Here is a 13,587-nt window from a genome sequence, read left to right as displayed (position 1 = left end):
GTGTGACAAAGAAACCAGTAAAACATAATTTAGTAAAACAGCCTGGTTTACAGCTCAGGTCACCACAGCTGGCTCTCTCTATCTCACACCACAGCTACTGTTTGTGCCATCGCTTCTGAAAACTGACAGCAGAACTACCAGAAACTGCTGGAAGTGATGTTTTCCATTAAAGGTCCCATATCGTGCTCATTTTCAGGTTCATACTTGTATTTTGTGTTTCTACAAGAACATGTTTACATGCTGTAATGTAAAAAAAACACTTTATTTTCCTCATGCTGTCTGCCTGAACATACCTGTATTTATCCTCAGTCTGAAATGCTCCGTTTAAGTGCATTTCAATGGAATTGCAACGGAATTGCATTGCTAGGCAACAGCTTGGGTCCATGTTTATTTCTTGTCAGCTGATGTTATTTACATACACTGCAACAGGAAATAAACTGGGACACATTTAGAATGTTTATGTTTAAAACCGTGTAATGGTCTAAATATTGTATATTTGTGACATCACAAATGGACAGAAATCCTAACGGCTTGTTTCAAACGCACAATTTCTGAATACGGGCTGTGTGTATTTCTCCGTATATTGAGCGTTTTGATAGTTAAACAGTATTTATAAAGCACTTATGCCAATGTCTGTTTGTTTACAGTAAATATTATTAATATTGTCTATTATGCCTTCAAAGTGCTGCAGGAAGAATGCTACACAAGCAGCTTAACAGATAATAATAATAATAATAGTAATAATAAATAATAACGCTGTAGTGTGGGAGTTTAAGGTTGTCTCTGAGGTAGAAGCGTCTTGATTATGATGTGACTCGAGGAGAGGAAAGGCCTCTTGTGTATTTAGACTCCACAAACACAGACATCTGCTCACTGAATAGGACAGACCTCGGTAAATGTGTGTGTGTGTGACAGGTGAGAACACACATTGTTCCTGTCACACACACTAAACCAACCTGACCTCTGGGACAAACAAGAGTGGTTACAGGAAGACAAGAGGACAGACTGACTTCACTTCACCAGTTTAAGTAAGCTCTTTAAGACACGCTTTGTTGTCAAATGTCTTCAATTCATTTCAAGAATTTCTCAAAATAGCTTAACCTTGTTCACTAATCCAGGTTTGTACTCTAAAGCAGGTCTCTGTTGGAAAGCAGTTTCACACTCAGCTCTTCAATAAGAGGTGGATGTTGGCCCCCGCCGCTGTCAAAAGGCAGAGGCCCCGAGGAGGGCCCCCACACCGTCTCCACACTCACTTTAACAGATTTACACGTGTATTAACTTGTTGACTGCATCCATTACAATAAGGCAATAAGGTATTTGTTTAACGAGGTGGAACAGCTGTCAGTGTGGTGCTCAGAAAACAACCTGGTCCTGAACACTACCAAGACCAAGGAGCTGATCATAGACTTTAGGAGGAAACAGATGGACATTCAGTCCCTGTTCATCGGCGGGGACTGTGTGGAGAGGGTCTCAGACTTCTGGTTTCTGAGCGTTCACATAGAGGATGACCTGACCTGGAGCGTCAACAACACAGCTATCACCAAGAAGGCACAGCAGAGACTGTACTTCCTGAGAGTACTCAGGAATAACCACCTCACACAAAAACTGCTTGTGTCCTTTTATCGTTGCTCCATAGAGAGCATCCTGACATACTGCATCTGTGTGTGGTTCTCCAGCTGCACAGCTGCAGACAGGAAAGAGCTCCAGAGGGTCGTCACCACAGCCCAAAAGATTATCGGCTGCTCTCTGCCCTCCATGGAAGAGCTGTACAGTTCCCGCTGTTTCAGGGAAGCACAGAATATTGTCAGGGACCCATCTCACCCCGGACATTCTCTCTTTGAACTGCTGCCCTGAGGGGCATCTTGTAAATGTTCACTGTGCAATAATGATATGAGTTGTGCAATACCTGCAGAATGTGAATGTCTTGTGTGTGTGTCAAGTGTGTTTTTATTATTATTATTTTTATAGTTTTAGAGGCACGTTATTGTTTATGTTTCTTGCACTTTTTTAAGGATTGTATTTCAATTCCGTTGTACTTGTACAATGACAAAAACGATATATTCTAACACACACACACACACGCACACACACACACACACACACACACACACACACACCCTACATTGACAATGAGTACATGAGCAGGATACTTAAGTATAAAACATGTATTCTTGCTGTCCAAGGACAACCAGGCATTTCATGATTCTGAATTTAGCAGAAAAACTGAAGGATCACGTGTTCCTTCAGGTTGAGGATAATTCTCCTTATTAAACCATTTAACACTCCATTGGGTTTACATAGGTTACAATGACTTACAACACTATGCCCAATCTTCCCTGAGACACAAACTAATGATGAGAATGTTTCAAAACACTTCATTTCTGTATATGTTCCTGTTTTTCCACCGTTACGTCCCTATTGTCCAATCACACAGTGAGACATGGATGGTTGGATGCAGGCTGGCTGGTTCATCTTCAGCTTGTTAGCTCGATGAATGTAAACTCCATTGCTTATAATCCCAACATATTGTATTAAATTGTTAATCAACAAAAGAGCAGCTGTTTATATTCCTAGAGAGGGAAGGAGAGAGGAGACACAAGCCAGGAGAAAATGCAGAATGCCAAAGTGGAAATAGAGAAAGGTGGAGAAAGAGAAGAAGGTGCAACTGATTCAAGACTAAAATGAAAAAGCTAAAGTAGGAAACAGTCTGAAACATGCCATGTTGTTAGGTCAAACGTAACGGTAAGGAATATTATTAATTCCAATGCAAAACTCCCAAAGACTGGAACCAGCTCTAAAATGATAGATAGGAGTTTGAATACGAGGACTAACACTAACCAACAACTGTATCTGATTGTGTATGCTTGTTATGCTTATTGTGTTGTGAACGGAGACGGGTTTTTGAGGTGGAGGGTACGGGTCATCTTTCCATCCATCACGGCCCTCACAATATAGAGTAGTAGAGATGAGGTAGGCTGCTAAGACCTGCAGAGCTCCAGAGATGATACGACTGCTAAATGATTTAAAACAAGAATTTCACCAGATAAACAAGCTTTCAGACATCGAGACCTAAAAGCTGCCTAGACATTCATTAAAAAGCTATATATACAGTATATACACCGATCAGCGATAACATTAGGTCAGCACAGGGCACCCTGACCGGTCCCCATATGCAACAGACTGCTCCTCACTGTGTGTTCTGAAACCTTTCTATCAGAACCAGCATTAACTTTTCAGCAGTTTGAGCTCCAGCAGCTCTTCTATTGGATCGGACAACACGGGCCAGCCTTCACTCCCCACGTGCATCAATGAGCCTCGGGTCTGACCCTGTCGCCGGTTCACCAATTCTCCTTCCTAGGACCACTTTTGGTAGGTCCTGACCACTGCAGACCGGAAACATCCCACAAGAGCTGCAGTTCTGGAGATGCTCTGACCCAGTCATCTAGCCAGCACTATTTGGCACCCTTGTTGTCAACGTCGCTCACATCCTTACGCTGGCCCATTTTTTCTGCTTCTAACACAAAGTTCAAAATGTTCACTTGCTGTCTAATATATCCCCCCCCCCCCCCCCCCCCCACTGCCAGGTGCCATGGTAACCAGATAATAAATGTTATTCACTTCACCTGTCAGTGGTCTGAATGTTATGGCTGATCGGTGTATATATATACATATACAGTATATACGTATATATGCCAAAAGCCATTTACTAAGGAATAAAAACCCACTTGACTCGCTGCACAGTTAAACTACAACACCGCTGTTACATTTTAACAGCTACATAGTTAGAAGAGCTCACAGTTTAGCCGAGGGCGACCTACAGAGGTGGTGACAGCACAAGGTCACATTTTAATCAAAAATCTTCACCAAAGGACTAATCCACCAAAAACACAGGAATATAGAGAGAGTTTCAGCCGATGTTGATGAGTAAAACACCATGCAGTATAAGTATTTATCAATAATATGAATATTCCTGATCAACCCAGTGTTAGTGATACTCACACAGCCACAGGTCAGCTCTGTCTCCTCTGCACTGCGTGGTCAGTCTCACTGTGTCTCCGTAGGCTGACAGTGTGGATGTGTGTGTAGAGTCCCGTATCCGAGTGTGCACGTGTGCAGGCCCTGAACCCCGATGTGTATATTTACGCGTGCATGCACATGTGTGGTGTGTATGTGCGCCAGAATGTGTAAAGCAAACTTGAAAGCACAACTGACGGCAGCGATGTAAAAACAGAGGGAATGCCGCCGGCCAATGGGGACGCAGTGTGTGTGCGGGACCCCCTTCATTCCTCTCCTCCCTCCACTTGGCCCTCCCTCGCTCCCTCCAGCTCGTCACTGGGGCACTGGGGTGAATGGACAGCTATTCTCATTCTAATTCCTCTGTCACTCTGAGGGCCACTGGCTGAAAGAGGGGAATGGTCTCCAGGCTGCTGGAATGCACCAGCCCTTTCTTCTGGACACTGAGGGAGAGTGAAGGGCGAGAGAGGCAGAGAGCAGGCCAGAGAAAGAGAGAGAGAGAGAGACACACAGATAAAAGAAGGACAGAGAGAAGAGAGATGGATGGAAGAAGGAAAAAGGGAATGAGGAAAGAAGAGACAGGCAGGGATGGAGAGACATTTTGGGGTAAACTAGGCCACAGAGCTTCAGTGCAGCAGCTACTCCACCACACAACCACACAACCACACAACACCACTCTGATGGCACGACACAAGAGGACCAACCCCAGCTCTCTGCACCTACACTGCACTTAAAGGGCCAGTGTGTAACATTTTAGGTAATCTATTAGCAGAAATGGAATATAATATTAATAACTATGTTTTCATTAGTGTATAATCACCTGATAATAAGAATAGTTGTGTTTCCGTTATCTTAGAATGAGCCCTTCATATCTACATAGGGAGCCGTTCCTCTTCACGGAGTCCCCCATGTTGCTGCTTCATGTTTCTACAGTAGCCCAGAACGGACAAACCAAACTCTGGCTCTAGAGAGAGACTGTCACGTTTTTACATTACCCGAAAGCCAACGTAGTTCTCCGACATGCTGGTGAAACTGCGGTAGCGTGAGCCGCAGAGTGCTAAACCACGGTACCGCCAGCCGCCGTCTGACTTCCCCTGCTCCTAAAGTAGAGTTATTATGGCGTTACAACGGTTTTGCACTCGGCGGCTCACGTTACCGCAGTCTTGTAAAGGGAGGAGTGAGCGGAGGGGTACTCAGTTGGTTGCAATCTGCAACCACACCACTAGATGTCACCAGACCTTACACACTGGTTCTTTAATAATAGATAATTCATTGTAATTGGTCAAAGGCACCACATTGGAGCTTTATAGACTACGCTGACATTTTGGGAGACACAGTTATTTGCTCTCTGGTGGAGAGTTACGCTGAAAACACACCAGGTAGTGGCTCGCAGCAATAATTATACTTTTCTGCATGCAGGAGGCGTGTTCATGTGTTTCAGACGGGAAGGGAATTCTTTGTAAACACAGGGTCAACATGTCACAGGGGTCACAGGATCTGTTCACTGATTGGCTGCGGGTCCTCTCTCAAAAGTTTGACTACCCCAACTTTTTAGTTTGGCTGCACTTCGGCCAATCAAACCGCCGCAGCTCGCTGAGCTCGGAGCGGCCACCGTCAGCTTTTCCATAGACACTGCAATGGCAGCTCGCCGCAGGCGCACTTCGCCACTTCTTGGTGTGTTTCTGCCGTTAGATAAGAATAAATCATACACTGTCAAGTGTGTGTGTAATATGAACTAAGTGCTAGCCGCCGGTTAGCTTAGCTAAGGTTAGCTAAAGACAACAATTTGCTGTTTTTATGGAGGTTATGTGTCAAACGATTTTTCAATTTTTTGGTAAAAAAATTAAACAATGAGAGATAATTTTCCAGCTTTGTCCTAAGCTACGCTAACTGGCAGTAGTTTCATTATTTAGCGGACCGACATGAGTGGGTATTAATCTCTCACCGAGCTCTCTGCAGGAAAGTGAATAGATGTATATCCTAAAATGTTGAACTATATATGCGCTGAAATTCAGTTTCACCTTAAACTATTTAATTGAAGCTCAGCATGTGAATCTGAAGCTGTTTCATCCTCGTCACCTCCAGTTAGACTAAGAACATCAGACCGGGCCATGGAGGGTCAACTCTATTCAAAAATTCAAAAGGTTGAGTCAACTGGTGCTATGATAGATTAGAAAGAGAAAGAGAAAGAGACAAGAGAAAGGAGTGGGAAGGGTGTGCGTTTGTGCATGTAAGATAGCTGCATATGTGGGTTATGTGCATGCATGTGTATGATTCAGGCTAGACTAAACTAAAAAAACTGGACAGGAGAGAACAAGCAGCATTCACATCCACTGCTCTGTGCTGGTGTGACCTTTGACCTCTGCTAACGTCAACATGTCACACAGCAACCAGTGGAGAGGCCAGCGGAGCTACTGCTGCCAGTTCAAGGCTGGATGGCTCGACAACACATGCTGCAGAAATCAATTCTAGAGAAGTTTCTTCTTCCACTGTCTTGTGTACTCAGTCATTTCATTTCAACCTCTGAGATCTCCTCCTGTGTGAATAAATGTAAAACCACCAGTACTGCTACCCACAAACTAAAGAGAAAAAGAATGATTTCAGTTGTGTAACGCTCTCATCAGGCGATCCAGTCTTCACCATACTGTTATCTACACTGTCGTCCTCCACGTTAGGAGTCATGTTTGTCCTCTAATATCTGCACTAGTTTAACATCTGAACTATATAATAGCTGCAACAATATCTGGCTTTGTTGTAATATATTGTGTTTGTATTTCAGTGACAGTACTGGGGGGGGCAACAAAGCATTCCACTGCCAATGTAGAGATATGAGATATGTTGAGGTATGTGACACATAAAAAACATGAAACATGCAGTTAGTAATTTTAGTAATAAACAAATCAGACTGCACCTGGTTAGCCGAGACCTTGAGCAAAGACTTTGACGCACACACCACACACACACACACACACACACACAAACACACACAATATAAGAGGAAACCTGCAGAAGGTTCAGTGGCACCACTCAGACAAAGCTAAGAAATCTGGAGACACTAGTCCAAACAATCCCAGGCTCCCGTATCCTTGAGCACAATAAGACGATAAGCCTAACTGTGTGTGTGTGTGTGTGTGTGTGAGTGTGTGAGTGTGTGTGTGTGTGTGTACACATCAGAAGAAGGGCTTCAGACTGAGCTACCCAGTAATACGCTGCAGTCTCAGAAACTGCTGTTACAGTATTGTAAAACAAGGCCGGGCTGGAAATAGGATCAGATCATTGAGATGAGCTCATGGAGGAAGTTTGCTTCCCTCATATACAGGCAGGTGAGTCGGTATCTGCTCCTACCTGCACCGCTACCTACCTGTGAGGGGAAACATGGACCGTCATATACAGTCGACAACACAACACACGGCAGGAAACATTAATACCAAAAACCTCTCAGACAGAAAGAAACCAAATCTAACAGAGGAGTAACAAAACAAGAGCGGTTCACTTTGCCTCGAGCAAAAGAAACTATTTACAGTAAACGTCTCACGTGTCCATGCAGCACTACTACAGGATATACTCAAGTTACTACATAGCAACTGACTGATTAATACACCTGCAGTGTGTAGATCTAACAGCAGGTAAAGTGCACTCAAGTATCAGAGGAGACTGGGCGCCTGGTTAAAGATCAACCTGAGATCTGACGATACTCTAGTAGTCATATCTACAGCTCCGCTGCTCAGCTCCAACTCTTACTGACTGTTGGAAAGGAAACATCGCACCTTTGAATGATGTCACACCTGCTCAACAAATCTGTTTCTGTTGCATGTAGATTGATAGAGATGATGACATGAATCATCTGACTGTGACTTTCATTTCCACAGTCCACTAAACTGTGAATCTTAAAGCTGCAGTAGGCAGTATATTTTTTGGCATCATTGGGCAAAACAAGCCCATAATAACCTTTCAGCATATTGTAATTCAAGGTTTCTGAGAGAAAATTTGACTTCTGCTCCTCCTCATGGCTCTGTTTTCAGGCTTTAGAAAATCTAGCCCGTGACGGGAGACTTTGGCCAATCAAAGGTATTTTCATTGAGAGAGCGTTCCTATTGGCTGTGCTCCGGTCATGTGACCGGAACTTGGTGTTCCTTCACCAGATTTCACAATGGCGGCGTCACAAACGTTCTCATTTTACAGCTAAACCGTGCACTACAAGATGATTATGAAAACATTTGAGGAGAGAAATAGGTATTACAGTAACAGAATATTGATTAATATTTGATCAGCGCTGCCTAGTTTGATCGGAGTTCGCAAGTGATTGAAAGCCGGCTCTCATAGACAGCAGCTGGACAGCAGACCTCAGATCTGCTCTTACTGCTTGTTTTCCTACGGTCTGTGAAATCTTGCAGATGCCGTTAGGAGCACCGGAGGACCGGAGGACACCGGAGGACACAGAGGAACATGATTTTTTTCAGGTTACCTGTTTCATGTACTACTGTCACGATATAGTGACCGTTTTATAAAAATAACTTTTTTTAATCATATTTGCTCCAATCTCGCCTACTTCAGCTTTAATGTGCTGTATCAACCTTTACTATACTTCATTAGTGATTTACTACATTTATTATAAAATGGCTTTCATCAACCCTAAGAGACCGGATGAGAACTTGTTGCATTCACCTGTGGGGTATACAGTATATATATCACTGTATGTGGAGGTGGAGATATTTTTTTATTACTCAAAAAGCAGCGTGATGTTCTGTTAAAGCCAAGAGAAAGTAGAACCCTCACCTCTTTACCCATTCATTTCTTGTGTCCTTGTGTTGGCGAACACATCGACACGCTTTCTTGCATAAGCTGCAAACATTCTTCTCTTTTATTCTCTTCGTCTGTTTCAATGATATGAATGTACTGTAAGACAAAGGAGATCATCTCTTGACGTCCATACTCATCAGAATGACTCAGTTATGAGGCTCTAAATGATCACTGTATATTTGTGCTGCATTGCAAAAAAAAACGCAGTGTTGAATTACTGTAACACACCTTGAAGCCACAATCAGTGTGTCTGCCTATTAGATTGAGTGAAAATTGCTTCAAGTCTTTATAAAATTCTATCAAGCAAAACACGTTTTACTGGAGGCGATTGGTGCCTTTCTTTAATGACTTGTACTGTCTGGTGGAGGAGGCAGCCCAAACCCTGAAGAAACACATATGAAGTGACACTGGCAGAGACAACCTAATGTAATAAGAGCCCAAATTAAACCACTGTAAACAGACCACCCAAACACAACATCTGCAGTCAAAGGGATTCATTTAACCATAGTGTCAAACAAGGAAACTACTTCCTAACACACTACATGTACATGCATCGTCACATAATCACCTGTGGAGCCAAAGGAAATCTCATAATGCTTTCTGGATATTTACCTTATTTTCTTTCCTAACCCTAACCTAATAAACCCTAACCTCATAAACCCTAATCTCACAGGAACACAAAGAGAATTCTCCATTTCAGGCAGATCTCCCAGATTTTCACTGCTATTGACCCAGACCTCAAATCAAGCACCTAATACCATCTACTGCTGCTGTGGATGTGCATTCCTGTTCATACACAACCTGTACAGTTCCTTTTTTCCCATCATGCCGTTTTATTCAACCTAACAGCAGCAGTGTGATTCAGATCTACTATGAGATCAGCTACATGGTTTAGGGTATTAAATTATTTATTAATCTTTAACTAAACACAGAGGGACACACCCGAGAGGCCGACATGACCAGACAGTAGCCAGTGAGGAGCCTTTAAGGTGATTGCATTCAGACACACACCAACCAACACAATGACCACGTTCATGTCTGTACTAGAGAGCCAGAGAGGCAGTAGGTGAGAGGTGGAGGTGAACGGGGCCTTATGTCCTGAGGAGAAGGTCAGTAAGGTGTAGTATAACCAAGCAGAGTTTTAGTTGAGGCCACACTATTGTCATCATAGCTTATATATCGTATATGAGCATCGTCAGTATTTAGAAAAGGACAGAACTGGTTGGAAACCTGTAAAATTATGTTTAGAGGTCAATTTGTTTGTAACCCTCATTTTCACATTTCCTTCTTTTACTAGACCCCCCCAACACGTTCTCACTCCCAACTCATCAAATACCAGCGATTAGTCAGTGGCCCTACACTTCAAATTATGATGCAGGTACCCCTCTAGAGTCAGTGTAGGACGTGTCAGGGACGACGACATGTTGGCTCGTTACATGCATAGTAGGGATGTCCATAATTAACCATTTATCTATCGGTTAAAACGGTTAAAAGAAATTTTATTAATTAATTCAAAAGCTGAGCGGCTCATCAGTTTAAGGAGAAAAGCTGGTCCACCTTAACAGCCCACCTTAAGAGGCGGAGCCGGAGTGGCTCGCTTGAGCGGAGCGGAGGAGTTGTAGTTTCATAGCATTTATTCACCGACAAATAAAGTGTACACACTGCTACACCTACGATCACAGCTAGAACGCCACCAACAACCTCACACTCACCACCAACACACACACACGGTCTGTTGGAAACTCGCTAAAGTTACTCAGACTACGTGTGTGGCGGTGAGCACGAAGCCTCCGGCAATGCTAGAGCTGCTAACGTAGCACAAATACACACTGTTTGTTGGCCACTCGCTAAAGTTACACCGGGCAGACACACAGCTGACAACCTGTTAAACTAAACTAAATGTGCGGTGGAGACTTTTACTGGGAAAGTGTCTGCATGTCCGCGACACTACACGCAGCATCGTAGCTGCTAAGTTAACGCTCCCGGACGGTGAACTGGGGACTACCGTCAACCAATATCTGTTGTGCTCCTGCAGCTGGTACACCGCTGCATGTGAGGCACAAATCTTGTCGGTTAACGGTTAATAATCGGTTAACGAGGGTCGGTTATCGGTTAAGAACATTTTTCAAAATGAGCATCCATTAGGGATGCTTATTAGCTCATAGCCTTTTTTAAAAATAAACTTCCGTGTTCACAGGAAACAAACAGTTTATGCTCGTTACATGCATACAGTCTCTTTATAAAGTGACAATAAACTTCCAACTAGAGATGCTAATTCAAAAAATATATATATTTAACCGATAACCAAACATCGTTAACCGACAAGATTAGTGCGTCTCCTGTAGCGGTGCTCCAGCTGCAGTGTGTGTCTGCTGCTATTAGTGCGTTTTACAACTTTAAAAACGTAATGATTTAAATAAGGACTATGAGAGTGTTCGTACTGGGAAGTTGATTCACCTCTAAAAGAAATTTGCCTCTGAGTTACAGACGTCTCTTTCTCAATGTATGTCTATGGGAAAAAGTATTTTTGGGCCCAATGCATCACGTGACGGACACAGAAGTTGCAGTACCGCCGTTTGGCCACTACGAAAGTCGGGATCGACGACCGGCGCACTTCCTTTGGGGCTTGAGTACAACTCCTCCGTTCAAGACCGGGGCCAACTTCCTGTATCTGTAACTCCGGCTCAGACTCTCTTAAAGTGGACCAGCTTTTCTCCTTAAACTGACGAGCCGCTCCTCTGAGTTTCGCTCAGCTTTTTAATTCATTATTAATATTTCTTTTAAACATTTTAACCGATAGCGTTAATCGGTTAAAGTCCTAAATGTTGGTTAACGGTTAAACGGTTAATTATTAACATCCCTACTTCAAACATAGTTTTACTTAGTTTTTAGGTTTACTCACGCAACAAAACTAATTGGTCAGGTTTAGTAAAAGATTGGGGTTTGGGTTAAAATAAGTACGCTTGTTATGTAACTGCCGTTAAGTAGGCTACGTAACTTACATAACAAAACTAAGATGAAATCAGTGGTTTCACACCGGACACAAACAGCGGTCTGCTGGGTGACCGTCCTGTGTTTGTACTTTACTAAAGATGATGTGTCTCTTAGTAGTGGAAACAGCAGAGGGACAATCAGTGCGTGGAGGAGTTTCCTGCCTATATTAAAGATAATTGGCTGACTTATTCCGTAACACATACTGTATGAGGAAATTGCATTTCCTGTTATTGATGAGACAATCTGTGGTGTGATTTGCCATCAGCCGTTTCCAGTGTAAATTCCCCCCTCTGTGTGTGTGTTTGTGTGTGCAGGAGAGGGAAATAGACCCACCTATATGCATCCTGAGAGGTAATTGGCAATGATTGCAGCTCATCAGACTGGCCCACAGACACATTTCTATTGTGTGGAGAAACACATGATTCACTGCATTTTTCTGGAAGTTAGAGAAGTTCAGTTGCATGCTTTCACCATATTAGTCTAGGTTAAATTGGCTTGACACTTCCCCAGAAACATAACTTAGCGACAGGAAGAAAGGAGCAGAAGGGAAAGACATGAAAAAGAGGCGTAGCGGTAATCAGTCCGTCTTGTCAGCGTGCTGCAAACAGGGTTGATTTATATCAGGGGACATGATTACGGGTGTCTCAGCCTGCAGAGGCCTGACGGAGGCTCAGATATCAAAGACACAGGGATGGAGCGCCGATGGCAGAGAGAAGTCTCTAGAGAGGCCTCCTGATGTATAGATTATCCAAACGCCACATTTACACTGAAGCACACGCTCCACCTGATCTCTGCCGCCGTCCACCAGAGACATTACCGTGACATCATTTCCTCTTCCAAAGCTAACATGAAGCATCTGAGAACTGCCATCACATATAAAAACATTAGAACCTATATCATGTCAGCAGCTTTTTATTTAGTTGTTATTTAAAGGACCATACCACTGGCTTCCATTACTGAGACTTCTCTACCTTCCAGAGGCCCACTGGCTTCAGTCCAGTTCAGCACACTAAACATTGCTAATTCACCATAATGACACACATGCATGCACTGGTTCCATTAAAGTTACTTAATTGTCGAGTTTTAACTGTGTTAAAATCACAGAGTGATCTGTGAATCCCTCCTGGTGGTGCATTCAGGTGCTGAAGTGACGGACCTGCCACTTAGCTTTTCATGTTTGTAAAGTCAATACAAAGAATGACCTCACATGACATGAGTGCTGTAAAAATTGTCATAAACTGGACAGCTGTATTGATGTGATGGTGTGCGAGACAGTTTTAGCTCCACAACAACAACAACAGCACACAAACGCACCATTCCTCACACTTAGATGTAGGGATGTCCATAATTAACCGTTTAATCGGTAACTGACATTAAGCATTTTAACTGATTAACGCTATCGGTTAAAATGGTTAAAAGAAATGTTAATAATTAACTCAAAAGCTGAGCGGCTCAGAGGAGCGGCTCGCCTATTTAAGGAGAAAAGCTGGTCCACCTTAACAGCCCACCTTAAGAGGCGGAGCCGGAGTTGCAGGATACAGGAAGTTGGCTCTGGTCTCTTGCTCGCTTGAGCGGAGTGGAGGAGTTGTAGTTTCATAGCATTTATTCACCGACAAATAAACTACACACACTGCTACACCTACGATCACAGCTAGAACGCCACCAACAACCTCACACTCACCGGCAACACACACACACGGTCTGTTGGAAACTCACTAAAGTTACACAGACTACGTGTGCGGCGGCGAGCACGAAGCCTCCGGCAATGCTAGAGCTGCT

The 13,587-nt window shown here is 43.4% G+C and overlaps 1 protein-coding gene across 2 annotated transcripts in view; it reads right to left on the bottom strand.

Annotated features, from left to right (window-relative positions):
• The window catches only part of lamb2l (laminin, beta 2-like), a 78,140-nt gene that overhangs the window by 61,221 nt on the left and 3,332 nt on the right, over positions 1 to 13,587 (bottom strand). The window contains exon 1 of one of the 2 annotated variants that reach the window (XM_037773153.1): positions 4,000 to 4,163. The exons of the other annotated variant lie outside the window; for it this stretch is intronic. The gene's annotated coding sequence lies outside the window, so the exon portion shown is untranslated. Of the gene's footprint in view, positions 1 to 3,999; positions 4,164 to 13,587 lie in introns of those variants that run through there. 2 annotated transcript variants of the gene reach the window in all.

Source organism: Sebastes umbrosus, chromosome 6 (assembly GCF_015220745.1).
Source record: "Sebastes umbrosus isolate fSebUmb1 chromosome 6, fSebUmb1.pri, whole genome shotgun sequence".
Classification (NCBI taxonomy): Eukaryota; Metazoa; Chordata; class Actinopteri; order Perciformes; family Sebastidae; genus Sebastes; species Sebastes umbrosus.
This window is presented reverse-complemented; position numbering and strand designations above follow the sequence as displayed.